Source organism: Choloepus didactylus, chromosome 21, assembly GCF_015220235.1.
Source record: "Choloepus didactylus isolate mChoDid1 chromosome 21, mChoDid1.pri, whole genome shotgun sequence".
Lineage (NCBI taxonomy): Eukaryota > Metazoa > Chordata > Mammalia > Pilosa > Megalonychidae > Choloepus > Choloepus didactylus.
In genome coordinates, this window is record NC_051327.1 from 1,179,635 (window position 1) to 1,198,853 (window position 19,219).

Below are 19,219 nucleotides of genomic sequence, written 5' to 3' on the forward strand. Positions count from 1 at the left end.
TTAACCACTTATTTTTTTAAAAAACCCATTAAAAAATGGATTTTTTTTCTCTATAGATATGCATAAAAAATATCTTGGAACACTCCCAACAGAATGCCATGGTTAATTCTTGAATTTTTGATTATCTGTATTGTTTGAAAATTTTTAAATGGTAATTTATTCATGTTTTGTGCAATTAAAAATAATTTCCAAAGAATAACTAAAACAGAATATTGTGATAGTGCCAAAGGGAGATGATGGTGGTCTGAAGCAATATGGCAACAAGGGAGAGGGAGAAAAATGAGATAGAAGGGAAGGGTATTTAGATGCAAAAACCGACAGATTTAAAAGCTTCTGATAGAATGGAGTAGAGGATGATTTTAAGGTTTTGAGCTTAGACAATTAGCTGGATGACAGCATCCCTTATTTAATTAGGGAACACAGGAGGAACAACAGATTTTGGTGGAGTAAATGTCCTAACTCTAAGTTTCCTTAACAGCCCTCTCCATGCCCAAGGCATTAAGTCCACTGATAACATTTCTTCTGTATCTGGGGAGGAGATTAAGAGAAAACAGAAAAAAACCTCCAACCCAATCCATGACTATCCTAATTGATTATGCGCTACCCCACTCCCTCTAGGTACAGAGGAAAATGCTAGAGAAATTATTTTTTATTGCAAGACTCCCATTTGGCCACAGACTCCCATGTCATCCCCTTGGTGTGTTAGACCGATGTCCATGTGGGCCTAGACTAGCACACCATTTGCCTCAAGTTGGTAAAGCCTAAATAATCTACTCCAGGCCTCCTTCTCTAGAAGGCTTGGGCCCTTACCTATTCCACAAGCAGGGATCAAAGAGAGCTAAACCAAGATTGGGATCCATAAATAAGACTCCAAAGAGAAAAGACAAAAACAGAAACAACAAGTGAATACTAGAGCTTCTTCTTTCTTCTTCATGCTGAACAGCCCCTCCAGCACCTACCCTGAATTGGTGAATCAAACTATTCTTCTTAAGAAGTGTATGTGTATGTGTGTGTGTTGAGGTGGGACAAGGGTGAAGGGGATGGTTGGTGGCATTCAGAATTCACATAGCCCTTCCATAGTTTGGAATTGGTTTAACAACCAGGCTTGTGGGCAATTAAGTGTGGAGTTGCTACAATCACCCATCAGAAGAAATAAAGTCTGGCCCAGACATTAAATCATTGCAATTTCTTCCAGCTATTCATCTGGAATGCATGAAAAATGACCACAGGTTTTAACAAGTGGCCTTTAAGAACTTCTCTTTGGCATTGGCCCAGAAGCTGCTGAAAAAGTTCAGAAAGGATGTTACCCTCAGGACCACAGTCTTCCCTGGACTTAGGAGCCACGCTGGATCTAATTACCATCTCAAATTGCACTCAGTTACAGTGTCCAGTCAAGCCCTCCAGAGAGGTTTATTAGAATAAAGAAGGTCCAAAGCATGAAACACTTGTAACATAAAATAAAATTGCCTAAATATGCCACTATGCTACATCTTCATACTATAAATAAATCTCCTTCCTTTATTAATGTAATCCCTTGTTCCCACAGAGAAATTAAAGCTCCCTTTCTAATTTTTCTGTTTAGATAAAGCTAGTGGGGAATCTTACCCAGGTGTATTCTCTGCTTGGAACTTGGAACTTGGATTTTTTTTTTTTTTTTTTTGATACTCATAGTGGGGATTCTTTTTTTTTTTTATGTGTTCTTTTTTTAAATTCAGTTTTATTGAAATATATTCACATACCATACAATCATCCATGGTATACAATCAACTGTTCACAGTACGATCATATAGTTATGTATTCATCACCACAATCTATTTCTGAACATTTTCCTTACAGCAGAAAGAATCAGAATAAGAATTTAAAAAAGTAAAAAAAAACACCCAAACCACCAACCCTCATCCCACCCTATTTGTCATTTAGTTTTTGTCTCCATTTTTCTACTCATCCATCCATACACTAGATAAATGGAGTGTGATCCACAAGGTTTGCACAATCACACTGTCACCCCTTGTAATCTACATTATTATACAGTCATCTTCAGGAGTCCAGACTACTGGGTTGGAGTTTGGTAGTTTCAGGTATTTACTTCTAGCTATTCCAATACACTAAAACCTAAGAGGTGTTATCTATATAGTGCATAAGAATGTCCACCAGAGTGACCTCTCAACTCCATTTGAAATCTCTCAGCCACTAAAATTATTTCATCTCATTTTGCATCCCCCTTTTGGTCAAGAAGATATTCTCAATCCCATGATGCCAGGTCCAGATTCATCCCCGGGACTCATATCCTGCATTGCCAGGGAGATTCACACCCCTGCGAGTCAGGTTCCACTTAGTGGGGAGGGCAGGGAGTTCACCTGCTGAGGTGGCTCAGTTAGAAAGAGAGAGAGGGCCACATCTGAGCAACAAAGAGGTACTCAGGGGAAGACTCTTAGGCACAATTATATGCAAGTTTAGCCTCTCCTTTGCAGTAACGAGCTTCATAAGGGCAAGTCCCACGATAGAGGGCTCGGCACATCAAACCGCCAGTCCCAATGTTTGTGACAACATCAACACCAGTCCAGGTGAGGAAGTCCAACATTTCTGCACCTTACCCCAGCTCCTTGGGTTGGGGGGGGGGGGAGACTGTGAATATATTTTTTATTCTTTGCCCAAATTACTTTGGGATGTGTCACATAGTGGGGATTCTTAACCCAGGCTGCAAATTGGAACCACCTGTGGAGCTTGAAAAACCAACCCACCACCAGGCTCCATCCCCAGAGATTCGGACTTCATTGGCCTGGGGTAGGCCCAGGCATTAGGATTTGTAAAACTCATCAGATGATTCTAATAAGCAGCCAGAGTTGAGAATGACTGACCTATGGCTCATGCATGTTCTAGGACATGATGGAAATACTCATATCCGGCTGGGTCTAGGACGAGGCAAGTGAGGTGCTGTTGGGGATTGAATTATGTCCCCCATAAAGACATGCTCAGGTTTTAGTCCATGTTCCTGTGAGTGTGGACCATCTATAAATAGGATGTTTGAAGATGCTATTATGAGTTAAGGTATGGACTCATTTGTGAATAGGATCTTCAAAGATCCTATTTTGGATGGGGCCAAATTGAATCAGGGTAGGCCTTGATGTGACTGGAGGCCTTATAAGGAAATTTGGATGTAGTCAGTAGAAACCAGAAACCAGAAGAAGCCAGCTGTCAGAGAAAGCCACAGAAGGAGACCAAGGACATTGTCATGTGATGGAGGCAGAGTTACAAGTCAGGGAACCCCAAGGACTGCAGCAAGGCAGCACCAGAACATTACAGACTACAAGAGAAAGCATGGCTTTGCAGATGCCTTGATTTTGGACATCTAGGCTTCCAAACTATGAGCCAATAAATACTTGTTTTTGAAGCCAACCCCTTGTATGGTAATGTTATAGCAGCCCTGACAAACTAAGGTTCTTAGGGTGTAAAATTTAAGGAGTCTCAGTTTATGCTGTCAACCCTGCACTTGCATGGACCTGAGAGCTTCTTCTTAAAATCTGAGCCCTAAGTGCCTCACTTGCCTCACATATGTCCTGGTTCACATAGCACATGCATTCTCAATGGGGCCATATTGTCCCCAAGGGACAAAAATTGGTTCTTGAGGGGTAAATAAACTTAACTCTGTTATGTATAAAGTACAGTTATACATACAGCACATAAAAGGATATACAATATATCTATGTGATTAAAATTTCATGGGGGAGGCAATTAGGAAAAAAAAATACCTCATATGACAATGATAATGGTGAAAAGGTACAGAAACACTGACATAGAACATTGAGCATAAGTGCTATTGAAATGAGGCTAGTGAGATTGAGAAATTGAAATTTTAATTTAATTTAAATTAACTAAAATTTTAATGGTCACCTATGGTTGGTGATTACTGTATTACATAGCACAGATAGAGAGGATGGACAAGACATGTAAGATTATGACAGTCCCAGCTCTGCTCCAAAGCCCTAGCACATCCTGGAAACAAATGGAATCTCCTTGGCAGTTCACAGCATAAGTACTGATATCTCATTCAAACAATACCTGACAAAAGCAGTGTTCTCAGACCCAATGCATATTACCAGCCATGTACTATAGCAGAGACTTAATGGAGAGAGGGACAAACGGGATTCAGTGGAAAAGGAAAGATAAAACTCAATAGGGACAGAGTGCTATGAAAGGGCAATGAAGACACTGTCCTGGAAAAAATGATCTCTCAGCCAGGTGACTTGCCTTTTTGAAGGGTATTTGGTATATACTCTCTACCCTCCCTTATGACTAGGACACCTTGCATTTTAAAAGTCAATTTTTTCACAGAAGTTCCTAGCTTTGTTCTCTTCAAATTCCCAGTCTTAAGCCTGTATCACTTTGCTTCTCCTTGCTTACCAGGATTTCCAGCAGGCCTGATGCAGCTGTTTCCTACTCTAGAATTCATTGGATATAAACATTCTCTCCATGGACTCCTTCCTCTCCACACAATTGTCAAATGGAGACACCCTGTCGTAGTTTGTCAGGGCTACTATTATTGGCTTAAACAACAAGAATTTGTCTCATAGTCATACATGCGAGAAGTCCAAACCCAAGATGTCAGCAGGGCCATGCTTTCCCTGAACTCTGTAGCATTCTGGTGATGGCTTGCTGGCAATTCACAACTCAGTCTCTGCCACGTCGTCTAGCCATCTCTCTTCCCATCTGTATCCTACTGCTCTTACTCCTAACTGTCCAAATTTCCTCTGCTCATAAACACTCCACTCATATTGGATTAAAGCCTGCCCTGATTAAGTTTGGCCTCACCTTAACTAATAACAGCTGCAAAGAACCTATTTACAGATGGGTTCACACCCAGAGGACCAGGGGTTAGGATTTGAACATGTCTTTCAGGGGATGGGATTCAATTCATAACACACTCCTTCAACAATTCTTTAACTTAAAGCTGCTGTGCACCCAGGAGCTCAGGAAGAACAGTGCAAAGGTTCATTCCCTGCATCAACTTGGCTATGTGATGGTGTCCAGTTGTTTGGTCAAGCAAGCATTGGCCTGATTGTTACTGTGAGGGTATTTTGTAGATGGAGTTGTATCATTAGTCAATTGATTACATCTATGGCTGATTACATCTACAATTAGCAAAGGAGATTGCCCTCAGCAATGAGGGGAGTCTTCATCCAGTCAGTAGGAGATCTTAATGCATGGACTAAGGAGATCAGTAGTAAGAATTTCTATCTCCACTCTAGCCAGCTGGCTTTTCCTGGGGAATTCATTTTCACCTTCAACAGAGTTTCCAACTTACAGCTTGCTTTATGGAGTTCATATTTGCCAATCCCCATGGTCAGGTAAGCCAATTCCTAAAACAATATATACATGTATATTCTGATGGTTCTATTTCTTTGGAGAATTCTTACTATTACAAACAGTATTCCTACTTACAACCCTGCTTTTCCTCAGATTAAAAAAAAATAACAATAAACATTTATTATTTCAAAAAGTGACTGTGGGTGAGGTTAGCCAGTGGTGCTAGCTGTTGGTAGCCACATACACCTCTCCATACAGCTGCTTGAGTGTCCTTCAGTTTTTAAACTCTTCAGTAAACCTTCTCTATTCTGATAGCACTAAAAGAATTCTTTTTTGCCACCATTATTCCTGCATTAGCAGAACCCTATGGTACTTCCTTTGGAGTTCTATTTCCATTCCCTTCTGGTGTTTCCGTGTGTTGTTTAAAATGGAGTTGGCTCCTTTCTCCTTTACCAGGGCAGGGTTGACACTCACTATAGATCCAGGTGCCTCCCACCTCCTTCCTCTCTCATTCCCACCATTCCTATCTTGACTGCAACGTTAAAACCTGTTTTTGAAGCTGATTGCATCCATCCTCACATTTCTGATGTTATTCTTTCAAATTCTGAGTAGTTGTTTGTTCTCTGGATACCAAGTTCTGAAGCCATTCTACTTCTATGATTTTGAGAAAACCTGATTTTTAGAGCAAAATAGTCTGGTTAGGTCCTAAAAAGCTCTTGGGAATGCATTCATTTTATTGAGTTTTTCTTCCACATTGACCTAAGGAAACAACACATCCCTGGGTAAAATCCCCCTGGGACCCTAACTGCATGACCATTGTCGAGGCTTAGGGACGGCTAGCTCTGGGTGAGAGATAGAATGAAAAGAATACGGATCTTGAATATCGCATCATTTGCCACCCCCAAAATCTGCACACTGGCCCCTCTGCTTTGAAGTGAGCCTGCCTAGGTCCTACAAGTGAGTACAACTTGGAGCCTCCCAGTATAACCAAGTTCCTTCCCAGTGCAGGAACCCACCCAGAAGTGTGCTGGGGCTGGCTTGTACCAGCTGGTGAGAGACGACTGACAAACTTTCAGGATTTTTGCAAACTAGCTGTTAACACAATCATTTTTAAAAATTGTATCAACTTACGAAGAATGAAATTATATTTTAGAAGGTAATAAATACTCAAAACTCATTCCTAATATTATCTATGCTCTTGATATATAGCATATATGTTATATATTACTTATTTTCACATAGATATTGTGGAGATACTATATTATGATTTGCTATTGAACATCTGTGTTGGCTTGGATCTATTATGTCCCCTAGAAAAGCCATGTTCTTTTAATCCAATCATGTGGGGGCAGATTTATTGTGGGTGGGATCTTTTGATTAGGTTATTTCCACTGAGATGTGACCCTACCCATTCAAGGTGGGTCTTAATTAGTTTACTGGCATCCTCTATGAGAGGATAAAAGGCAAAGACATTTTGATGAGAGCTGAGAGGCGACACAGACCCAGACATTTGGAGATACATACAGAAAGACATTTAGAGATGCTAAGAGGTGAAGCCTAGCGTTTGCCCCGGAGAAGCTAAGTGAGAACCCACAGACATTTAAGGAGAAAGCCACTGGAATCAGAAGCTTAAGGCAATGCAGCCTGGGAGCAAAGGACCAGCAGTCGCCAGCCAAGTGCCTTCCCAGCTAACAGAGGTGTTATAGACACCATCAGCCTTATCCTCTGAGGAGGTATTTACCTCTTGATGCCTTAATTTGGACATTTCATGGCCTTAGAACTGTAAATTTGTAATCAAATAAATTTCCATTGAAAAAGCCAATGCGTTTCTGGTAATTTTGCATTTTGGCAGCCTTAGCAAATGGAACACCATCTTTTCCAATTCCCAACTCCATGTCAAGTGACATCATATTGGTAACTTGAAATCAGCCGTGGTGTGAATATCTACACTACAGAAATCCATAAACATGTCAAATCAGGGATTGATTTATTGTTTCATCAATTAGAGGTCTAGACTTGAGAAAATGTTAATAATGCAGATTAAACATGAAAGTATGTCTGTCTACAGTAGTTACTTTGTGAATAGAACCAAAAATTGTCAAATAATGATTGAATTGCAGGTTGGCTATGGATATAAGAGTTCAGAAAAATTCAACAAAAGCATTCTGTAAGAATTAATTGGTTCTGCGTAATTGACAGTGAAGAGAACTGTATATTTTATTATAAATTTTCTGATAAATATTTTTTAAATCATTAAAATGTATAATAAATGCATGTACATATATACACACATACATTTCCCTCCCAAGAGTTGGTTGTTAGACATTTACCAGCACCACTGAACCTGGCTTTCCAGGCAGGACTTTGGCCAAAAGGAGTGCTTGTAGTGTCACCTCAGCCCCTGCCAAGCTCAGATAGCCACTTTGCAAAGAATTTCTCCCACGGCAGGAGCTGTGCTTCTTCCACATGGGACTTTGTTCAGAAGTGCAAAATTAGGCTCCCACAGTTACATATTCTCCAAGGGGCTGGCCACCCAAATCACTGCCACCTGTGCTCACCCACTTCCCTCCACCAAACTTCACCAGATATGAGATGCATCTCAGCACAGAACAGAAATAAGTACAGATAGCCAGGATCCTGAGCTTCAAATCCTCAGCCTCCTGCATCCGACCTAGATGTCAAGGGAATTGTACTTAACTATAGCTTATTTCTCTAAGAAATGTTTCTTCATGTGTGGTCTCCAATCAAATCCTTTAGAACCACTTGGTAAACAGGTACATTCCTGGACCCTATCTAGGCCTACTGAGCTGTAACCTCTGGGAGTGGAGTCTGTAATTTTAACTTCCCATTCATTCATTCAATCATACATTCATCTTTTGAGTGACTTCTCTCTGCCATGCACTGTTCTAGGTTCTGGGTACACCAGGGAACAAGAAAGGCAAAATTCCTGTTTGACTGGGGGTTATAGTTAATGGGGAAACAACAAATGGACAAGACATTTAAGTAAAATATGTAGTCTATTAGCTAGTCAAAAGTGCTAAAGAGAAAAACAAAGCCAGGAAGGCTGATAGGAATATAGTATTGGAGTAGGGATGACTTTTAGGTAGGATGGCCAGGGAAGGCTTCACTGAGAAGTTGATATTTGAATTAAGACCTGACGGAAGTTGGAGAGTGATCCACGCAATCATCTAGGGGAAAAGTACTCTGGGCAGAGGGAACAGCAGGTGTGAGAGCCCAAGGAGTCATCTAAGAATAGGAGAGCCAATATGGCTCAAGAATACCCAGAAATGTTTCTGTACACAGAAACATAGGACCCTCCTAGGTGACCATACACCACTAAATCTTCATGTGAAGTCTGCCATCCTCTGCACAGCAGTTTTTCTGGGCTTTTCCTCTAGTTCATTCATTTCTTTCAACAGCATTTATTGAGGACTAATGAAGTGCCTCTGATGTGACAAGGGTGAATATCTCCACTTTGTAACCATTCTCCTGCTGCTTTGCCTGTTAATCCACACCCTCTGACCCTAACTGGATTTTCTTCTTCACTTCCTTGAATCATGAGTTTCAAGTCTACCACCACCCCAAAAGCTCTCTTCAGTTATCCTTTGTTCTCTGCCCATGGCCAAAAGATAACCTTAATTCCCAAGCCCAGGTCCAGCTTTCAGAGCCTCCATCCCAGCAAAAGCCCTAGATCTTTCATTGGCCTGCAAGGGTCATGGAGAGATTGAGTTTAGTCTTGGACTTGTTGAGTTTGAGGCATTTTGGGGACACATAGGAAGACATGTGCAGTAGGTGATTAGATTGTTAAGCCTCATATAGTATGCAGTTTTTTGAGTCTGGTTTCTCGCACTTCTATTGCATTTGATATTCACTCAAGTTGTTGCGTGTATCAGTAGTACTAGAATACTGAGTAGTATTTCACTGTGTGGATGTATTACAGTTTGTTTAGCCCTTCACCAGTGAAGGATATTTGGATGGTTTCCAGATTTTAGTTGCTATGAGTAAAGCTGCTTCAGACATTCCTGTACAAGTTTTTGTGTGACCATAAGTTTTCATTTCTCTTGGGCACATATATAAGAGTGGGATTGCTGGGTCTTATGGTAAGTGTATGTATACCTTTATACAAAACTGCTAAACTGTCTTTCAAAGTGGCTGTACCATTTTGAATTCCTAACAGCAATGTATTAGAATTCCAGTTGCTCCACTTCTTTGCCAGCACTCATTACAATGTTTTTTGTTTTTTTTTTAGGTAGTCCAATAAATGTACAATAGTATCTAATTTGAATAAAATGCAAATTTGATTATGCTTCTTTCCTGCTTAAAACCATCTGCAACTTGTCATTGTTTTTGAGACTAACTCTTAATTTCTTAGTGTGCCGTGAAAGAGCTACTTTGCTGGGCCGTTGCTTACCTCTTTTTCTTTTTTTAATAATTCAATTTTATTGAGATATATTCACATACCATACAGTCATACAAAGCATACAATCAGTTGTTCACAGTACCACCATATAGTTGTGTGTCCATCACCAAAATTAATTTTTGAACATTTTCATTACCACATACACAAAAGTAATAAGAATAAAAATTAAAGTGAAAAAAAACAAAGTAAAAATATCACTGGGTGTTTTTTTGTTTTTTTTTTTTTTTTTGCCCCCGTTTTTCTACTCATCCATCTGTACACTGGACAAAGGGGAGTGTGAACCACATGGCTTTCCCAATCACATTGTCACCCCTCATAAGCTACATTTTTATACAATCATCTTCAAGATTCAAGGGTTTTGGGTTGTAGTTTGATAGTTTCAGGTATTTACTGCTAGCTATTCCAATTCATTAGAACCTAAAAAGTGTTGTCTATATTATGCGTAAGAGTGCCCACCAGAGTGACCTCTTGGCTCCTCCTTGCTTACCTCTTAGTACCCATCTGTTGCCATCTTGTCACCATCTTTACACTCCATGCACTACATTTTCCTCACTTTTGCATTTCTCTGTATGCTATTACCTCTGCCTTAGAACATTCCTCTCCCTTCTTTCACCTGGTCAATTTCTACCCATTCTTCTGTTATTACCTTAGCTGTCACTTACTCCAGATGTCACTGACCATCTCTTTCTACTCACAGTCTTGGTCCTAACTCCCATAGGATACTTTATTTTCCCTCTCCTACCTCCAACCTGATGCACCCCCTTCCAGCTGCTTCCACCTGAGATAGATTTCAAAATCAGCCACCATATTTTGCAGTTCTTCCACCAATTGATGGAATCTTCCTCTGCTCCTTTGAATCTGGGCTGGACTTGTGATTGGCTCTGGCTGGTAAGACTGGTAAACATGCGGTGTGGTAGGGGATGGTCTGAGCACAAATAAACCCTGTGCTCAAGACTGTGTTAGCCTGGCTTCTAGGATGGATGATGAATGTGGGCTGACTCCCTTCTTGGAGTGCCTAGAGATAAAGCACATCCCTTATCAGATGGGGATGTGCCATCACATTCCTTCCCCTTTTGCCCTGAGCACATGTAAACATTCACTAGAGACAATCTGGCTAAAGCCTGTCCATTTTATGGCATCTGACTCACCCTTCCCCCTCCCCACTGGTATATCTGTTTCTGGTGGGAGGAAGTGGAGTCTCTCTACTATGGCACAAGTTGCGTATAGGAAGCTGCTCCTGGCATCAGCCAGATTGGGACCCACTGGCCATGAGGACCATGAGGACAGAGGCCTTGCTCTGTCTTTTCTCTATGAGTAAATGTCTTTCTATCAGTGCTTGTGTGAGGGATGCTTTTGCTAGCACTCCGACACCTGTAGACTATGGAGCAGTTGGGACCCAAGGACTGCAGTTCTTGGTAGTAGGCACTGTTATGCCCTTTGCTACTCTCCATGCAGTGAGACCCCTCCTCCTGAAGATGGTAACAGGTGTCTCTCTTTCTGAAAGACAGTTTGGCACAGCAAGCAGGGTGCTAACAGACTAACACAAGGCAACAGAGGCTTGAAAGTGTTTGGGCATAGGGGCTTGCCCTCTTCTATCTTGGTATTCCAGCCACCAGTTTATGTGAGGAAGCGTGGGCTAGCCTGGTGGGTGATGAAAGACATGTGGCCTTTACAGCCTCATCACTCTTGTTGACAGTCTGCAAATTCCAAACACGTAAGTGGGACCATACTATACCATTCAGCTACCAGTTTACCTTCCAGCAGACTGTGGACACATGCATGAATCCAGAAGAATTTGAGCAGGTGCAGACCAAAAAGAATTACACAGCCAACCCACAAAGCTGTATGTTAAATAAATGGTTGTTATTTTAAGTCACTAAGTTGTGGGTTGGTTTGTTATATACTGACAGCTAACAGACACACCAACACCCAAACCCAAGTCAATATAGAGCGTTGGGTTGCAGCTGCCACATCATGCTTTCTCTGATATAGCCAAGTTGGGGATACTGAGGTTGAGTTCATGTTTAGGGACAGGGTCAGTTAGGGAAGAAGCAGCTATACCCCTGGCAGATCTAAATAAGGCCTTACATGGCATCCTTCCAAGAACTTCCAAGAACTTCTGGGCAATCTCTGTAGAGTTACATATGTTTATACCCACAATCTTATTTTATCATTATAACCAGTCCTATAAGGTAAGTATTATTATGTCCATTTTCCAGACAAAGAAACTGAGCCCAAGATCACATAACATGTAAGTGACACAACCACATTCAAACCCAAGTGTTCTGACTCCAGATACTAAGCCCTACCCATCAGGCTGTGGGGATTTGATGTGCCCATTTGTAGCTTTGCTTGCCCTGTCTCCTTCCTGAACATCATTTCACTTCCTTAGGGAAACCCCTCCTTCACCCATTCCAAGTATGTAGTTGCAATGGGAGTTGCTGACCACAACACACCCTGCTCCCTTTTGCTATAGGACATGTGACCCAAACCAACGAAATCAGACCCTTTCTTGAGACTTCTGAATTAGAACTATGGGAAGGGGGGCAAAGCTGCCAAGATGCAAACTTGTCCACCACTCAATGCCAAGCTTCCAGCTTTATAAGGAAAACAGGTTTCAGACAAAAAAAGTGCCACCTAGCAGGGAGTGGTATGTATTTGTGTGTGTGTGTGTATGTGTTTGTGTGGGTGTGTAGTGCCACGAGATAAGTAAGAGCTAGAGGCAACAAAGTCTCTGGTTTTATTTTCCTTGAAGGCAACCGCATCTTCCTTCCCAAGATTTAGTTTCCTTGGTCAATAAATTCCCCACTTTGCTTCAGTTAGTTGAAACTAGGTCACTTGCAACGATTTAAAGAACTCTTATAACACGCAAGCTTTGGGGGAATTAATTGTGGGTGGAGGGAGCAGTTAATTCATTAGGTAAAACTGGCCCCTTTAACCAACTCAAGGGTTGAGTTGGGGAAGGATATGTTGATAGGTGTGGCCTGGGTGGCTGGCTCCCCATGGACAGTGAAGGCCCCCAGCCAAAAATTCAACTTAATTGCAAAAGCATTTAGGACTTGGGGGGAAAATGAAAATGTATTCTTCTTCATCAGAGGAAAAAAAGTGTCTAACAGGTTGTGAATAATTCAGATTTAATTACTAGGAAAATGCCTTCCTTTTTTTTTTTTTCTTCTTTTTATTCTTTCCCCTGCCTGACACTTGACAGCAGGTTTAGAAGATATTTTTGTTCCAGAAATTCTACTTGAGACATAGTGAGCCAAGTCCTCAGCTTTCTTCTTGTTGACTGTGAAGCAAGATTGTTTTGGATGTGGGCAGGAAGGAGCAGCAGGTATCCTACTGAAAGCGCTTTCTACTGAAAGTTGCCAGGCTGGGTACCTTACTCTAATGCCTGGGGCCCTCTAAGCTTGTGGCCTATAAACTAGAAGGTACAAGTGTGAAATGCTCCCAACCATGCAGATGGCTGCTGCTACAATTTTGAGGTGTTGCATCTCAGACAGTTCACTGCACAGAAATCCTATTACACGCCCACTGGTAGCGATTTCAAGCCCTTATCACTCCCTTCAAACCCTCAATACCCACTATACCATTCCCATTCTTCCCTCTTCTCCAGAAGATGAATTTTTAAAAATAATACAAGCTTTATTGAGATATAATTAACTACCCTAAAATTCACCCATTTAAAGTGTATAAGTCAGAAGTTTTAGCATATTCACAGAATTGTGCAATCATCATCACTATCTAGTTTCTGAACATTTTTACCATTCCAGAAAGAAATCCCTTACTCATTAGCAATCACTCCTCATTTCCACCTCACCACAGCCTCTGGAAACCACTGATCTACTTTCTTTATCTACTGTCTCTATGGATTTGCCTATTCTCAACATGTCATGCAAATAGAATCATATAATATGTGTTCTTTTGTGTCTGGCTTCTTCAACTTAGCATAATGTTTCAAGGTTCCTCTTGGTTGTAGCATGTATGGTTTTATGGCCAAATAATATTCCATTGCATGGATATGTATTTGTTTTTTTCATTCATCAGTTGATGGATATTTGGCTCATTTCTACTGTTATTCACATTTGTGAACATGTTTTGGATGGACATAAGTTTTTATTCTCTTGAGTATATCCTTAGGAGTGAAGTTGCCAAACTCTTTTCCAAACTTGATGCACCATTTTACATTCCTACCAGCAGTGCATGAGGTTTCCAATCTCTCCGCATCCTTGTTCACATTTGCTAATGTCCTTCTTTTTAATTTTAGTTATCCTAATGGTTGTGAAGTGGCATCTCATTGTGGTTTTAATTTCCATTTCCCTAATGAACATCTTTTATGTGCTTATCGGTCATTTGTGTGTCTTTGGAGAAATGTGTGTGTCTTTGGAGTAATGTATATTCAAATCCTTTACCCATTCTTTAAACTGGGTTATTTGTCTTTTAATTGTTATATTGTAAGAGTTCTTTTTATGGTCTGTGTGCAAGACTCTTATGAGACATATGATTTACAGATATTTTCTCCCATTCTGTGGGTTGTCTTTTCACTTCCTTGATGGTATCCTTTGAAGCACAGAAGTTTTTAATTTTAATGATGTCAAATTTATCTACTCTTTCTTTTGTCACTGATGATTTTGGTGTCTTATCTAAGAAACCATTGCCTAACTCAAGGTCCTATGCTTTCTTCTAAGAGTTTTATAGTTTAGCTCTTATACATAGGTGTGATTCATTGTGAATTAATTTTGTATATAGTTTGAGGTAGGAATCCAACTTCATTCTTTTGTATGTGGATATCCAGTTGTTCTAGCACCATTTGTTGAAATACTACTCTTTCCTAATTGAACTGTCTTGGGACCCTAGTTGAAAATCAATTGACCATACATGTAAGGGTTTATTTCTGGACTCTAAATTCTATTCCATTGATCTATTTGTTGATCTTTATGCTAGTACCACACTGTCTTGATTATCTAGCTTTATGGTAGGGGGTATTGGGAAGTGTGAATCCTCCAATTTTGTTCTTTTCCAAGATTGTTTTGACTATTCCTGGTTTTTTGAATTTCTGTATGAATTTTAGGCTCAGTTTGTCTATCTCTGCAAAATAGTCAGCTGGGATTCTGATAATGAAGGATTGCACTGAATCTGCAGATCAGTTTGGGAAGTACTGCCAGTCAAGTCTTCCAATTCATGAACATTTATTTAGTTCTTTAATTTCTTTCAACAATTTTTTATAATTTTGAATGTATGAGTCTCAAATTTCTTTGGTTAAATTTATTCCTAAACATTTTATCTTTTGGGGGCTACTATAAATGGAATTATCTTAACTTCGTTTTGGTTTGTTCTTTGGTAGTATATAGAAATACAATTGATTTTTTGATTATGATCTTATATTCTGTAATCTTGCTGAACTTGTTTATTAGTTCTAATATTTGTGTGTATATGTGTGTGTGTGTATTCCTCAGGATTTTCTATATATGAGCTCATGTTATCTAAAAGTACAAATAGTTTGACTTTTTCCTTTTTGAATGGGTGCCTTTTATTTCTTTTTCTTGATTAATCATGCTAGCAGAGGGATTTTTGAATTGTTTAATACAGTTGCCCTAAGAAGTAGGATGGGCCTTGGAATCAGTAAGATCTGGTTACAAATTTTGGTTTTACCACTCACGTGTTGCTTGACCACAGACAGATACACTGATTTCTTTGAACTTTGATATTTCATCTGTGATAATGGAAAACCAAAGTTGAAGCATTTTTTAAAAACATATTTTAAAATTAAAATACAATTTGCCCAGAATAAAGTGTATAGGTTTAAGTATTCAGTTTGATGAGTTTTGACAGCTGTATACAGCTGTGTAACAACCACCTCCACAAGAAGCTAGGAAGCATTTTCATCATCCTAAAATGTGTCCCTGTGTCTTGTTGCATCCTACTGAACCAGCAGCCGGACACACCCAGAAACAAGAATTGGGGAGGGGGACACATCAGGGACTGTCCCAAATTGTCCTACAATGGGGCTGATTGCAAACTAAAGAAAGAGGCAGTAAACACCAGTGTGATGCAGCCACCATGTGACAGGCAGCAAGAAGTCAAGAGGTTCACTGGAGGATGTCCATGCCATGGCAACCACTCTTCAGAATATACATGCTTAGGTAACAAAAGTAGCTAAATGCCAAGGGCTTGTGTATATGTACTGGGAAAATATTTTGTTTTGTCCTCTTTTCTTAAAACAAGATGCATTTGGGGCAGGCAGCATTAAAAGTTGCAGCAGCCAAAGCTCAGAGTGCTTCCAGAAAGTTACAGGGAGGGATGACTGAGGAGGTGGGGGGAGGTGCGAGGTCAATCCTTGATCAGATAGGAGATGCTATATGTATCACACAGTGCCCCTCTCTCTCAATCTAGTTCTATAACCACACATTCATTTGGCCTGTTCTTGGATTACATATAACTGGAATCGTAAGTATGTTCTCTTTTAGGCCTAACTTCTTTCATTCAGCATAGATGTTTTTGACATTCATCCATGGTGTTGTAGATATCAATGGTTTATTTCTTTGTATTGCTGAGTAGTACTCCATTGTGTAGATATACTACCATTTGCTTATCCATCCTCCCCTTGATGGACATTTGGATTGTTTCCAGTTTGGGACTATTATGAGTAAGGCTACTCTGAACATCTGTGTGCAAGTCCTTTTGTAGATTATGTTTTAAAAATTGTTTTGTTGTGGTAATATATATATATATTTATATAATATAAAACACCCCATTTTTACCATTTTTAAGTGTACAGTTAAGTTACATTAATTACATTCACAACATTGTGTGACCATTACTAACACCCATTACCAAAACTTTTCATCACCCCGTACAGAATCTCTGTACCCATTAGCAATAACTCCCCATTCTCCATTTCTTCCATCCCCCAGTAACCTCCAATCAACTTTCTGTCTCTATGAATTTGTAGACATTTGTTTTCATTTCTCATGGGTAAATACCTACCATGGAATGGCTTGGCCATGTAGTAGATGTCTGTTTAACTTTATAAGAAACTTCCAAATAGTTCAAAATGGTTGTGCCACTGCATTCTTCAGCAGTATATAGAGTTCCAGTCCCTCCACATCGTTGTCAACATCTGGAGTTGTCAGTCTTTTTGATTTTTGATATTCTAGTGAGTTTGAAATGATGTCTCACTGTGGTTTTCATTTGCATTGCCCTGATGACTAATATGATGATCACCCTTTTATGTGCTTCTTGGTCATTCAGGTATCTTCTTTGGAGAATTATTTGTTCATGCCTTTTGCCCATTTAAAAAAAAAATTGAGTCGTTTGATTTTTATTGTTAATTTATGTGAGTTCTTTATATATTTTGGACACTTGCCCTTTGATATGTATATACGTATGTATATATATGTATATGTTAAATATATTTATTTATTTTTCCATATCTATGTGTAGGATTGTTTTGAGATTTCAATATTATGGACAGTGCCTGGTACATGGTAATCATAAAGGCTATCAGTTCTTCTATTCTTTTCCCATTCACCATGAAACTTAACAGCATCTCCACTAATTCTTAGGGTCTTCTCCCCTGTTTTAAAGGAAGAGGAAGAATATCCCAACCCAAACCACCTCAGCAGAAATGTTGCTGTTTGTTTTTAAAACTTTTATTATAGCAACCTATATATAACATAAAATTTGCCATTTTAACCATTTTAAAGTGTATAATTCAGTACAAGTGATTACACTTACAATGTGGTGCTACTGTCACCACTATCCATTACCAAAACTTTTTCTGCACCCATTAAGTAATAACTCCATATTCTCCCTTCGCTCTGGTCCTTGGTAACCTATAATCCTCTTTCTGTCTCCATGAATTTTCTTAGTATAGATATTTCATACAAGTTGAATCATTCAGTGTTTGTCCTTTTGTATCTGGTTTATTTCATTGAGCATAATGCTTTCAAGGCTCACATTTGTTATAGCCTGTTTCAGAATTTCATTCCTTTTTATGCCTGAATAATATTCTATTGTATATAAATACCACATTTTGTTTAGCCGTTCATCTGTTGATGGACATTTGGAGTGCTTCCAACTTCTGGCCACTGTGAATAATACTGCTGTGAACATTGGTGTACAAATTTCTGTTCAAGTCCTTGCTTTCAGTTCTTTTGGGTATATACCAAGAAGTGGGATTGCCAGGTAATAGGGTAATTCTATGTTTAATTTTCTGAGGAACTGCCAAACTGATTTTCACAGTGGCTGTACTATTTTACAATCCCACCAATACTGTATAAGCGTCCCAATTTCTCTGCATCCTTGCCAGTACTTATTTTTTGTTTTTTTTTGTTTGTTTGTTTGTTTTTTAAATAACAGCCAACTTGGTGGGTATAAAGTGAAATCACATTGTGGTTTTGATTCGCATTTCCCTGATGACAAATTATGTTGAGCATCTTTTCATGTGCTTATTAGCCATTTGTATGGCCTTTTTTGATAAATGTATATTCAAGTACTTTGCCCATTTTTAAATTGGGTTATTTGTCTTTTTGTTGCTGAATTGTAGCAGTTCTTTATATATTCTATATATTAAACCCTTATAGTATATATGTATAGCAATTATTTTCTCCCATTCTGTAAGTTATTTTTTCACTTTCTTGATAATGCCCTTTGACATCTGTGCTGGTTTGTATATTTATGTCCCCCAGAAAAAGCCATATTCTTTAATGCATTCTTGTGGGGGCAGATGTATTAGTGTGGATTGGGCTGGAACCTATTGGTTCAGTGTCCATTGGAGATATGACCCACCCAATTGTAGGTAATAACTCTGGATAATTTCCATGGAGGCATGGTCCCACCCATTCAGAGTGGGCCTTGTTTAGTTTGCTGGAGCATTATATAAGCTCAGACAGAAGGAGCTCAAAGCTAGCTGAAGCTGAGACAGACATTTTGAAAACAGCCATTGGAAGCTGATACAGACATTTTGGAGAATGCCATTTTGAAATGCAATCTAGGAGTGAGTTGGAGCTGAGACAGACATTTTGAAGATGGCCGTTGGAAGCTGATGCAGACATTTTGGAGAATGCCATTTTGAAACACAATCTGAGAGCAAGCAAATGCCAGCCACGGGCCTTTCCAGCTGTTCTAGTTTGCTAATGCTGCCAGAATGCAAAATACCAGAAATGGATTGGCTTTTATAAAGGGGGTTTATTTGGTTAGACAGTCACAGTCTTAAGGCCATAAAGTGTCCAAGGTAACACATCAGCAATCGGGTACCTTCACTGGAGGATGGCCAATGGTGTCCATAAAACCTCTGTTAGCTGGGAAGGCACGTGGCTGGCATCTGCTCCAGAGTTCTGGTTTCAAAGTGGCTTTTTCCCAGGACATTCCTCTCTAGGCTGCAGTTCCTCAAAAATGTCACTCTTAGTTGCTCTTGGGGCATTTTTCCTCTCTTGGCTTCTCCAGAGCAAAAGTCTGCTTTCAATGGCCATCTTCAAACTGTCTGCAGCTACTCTC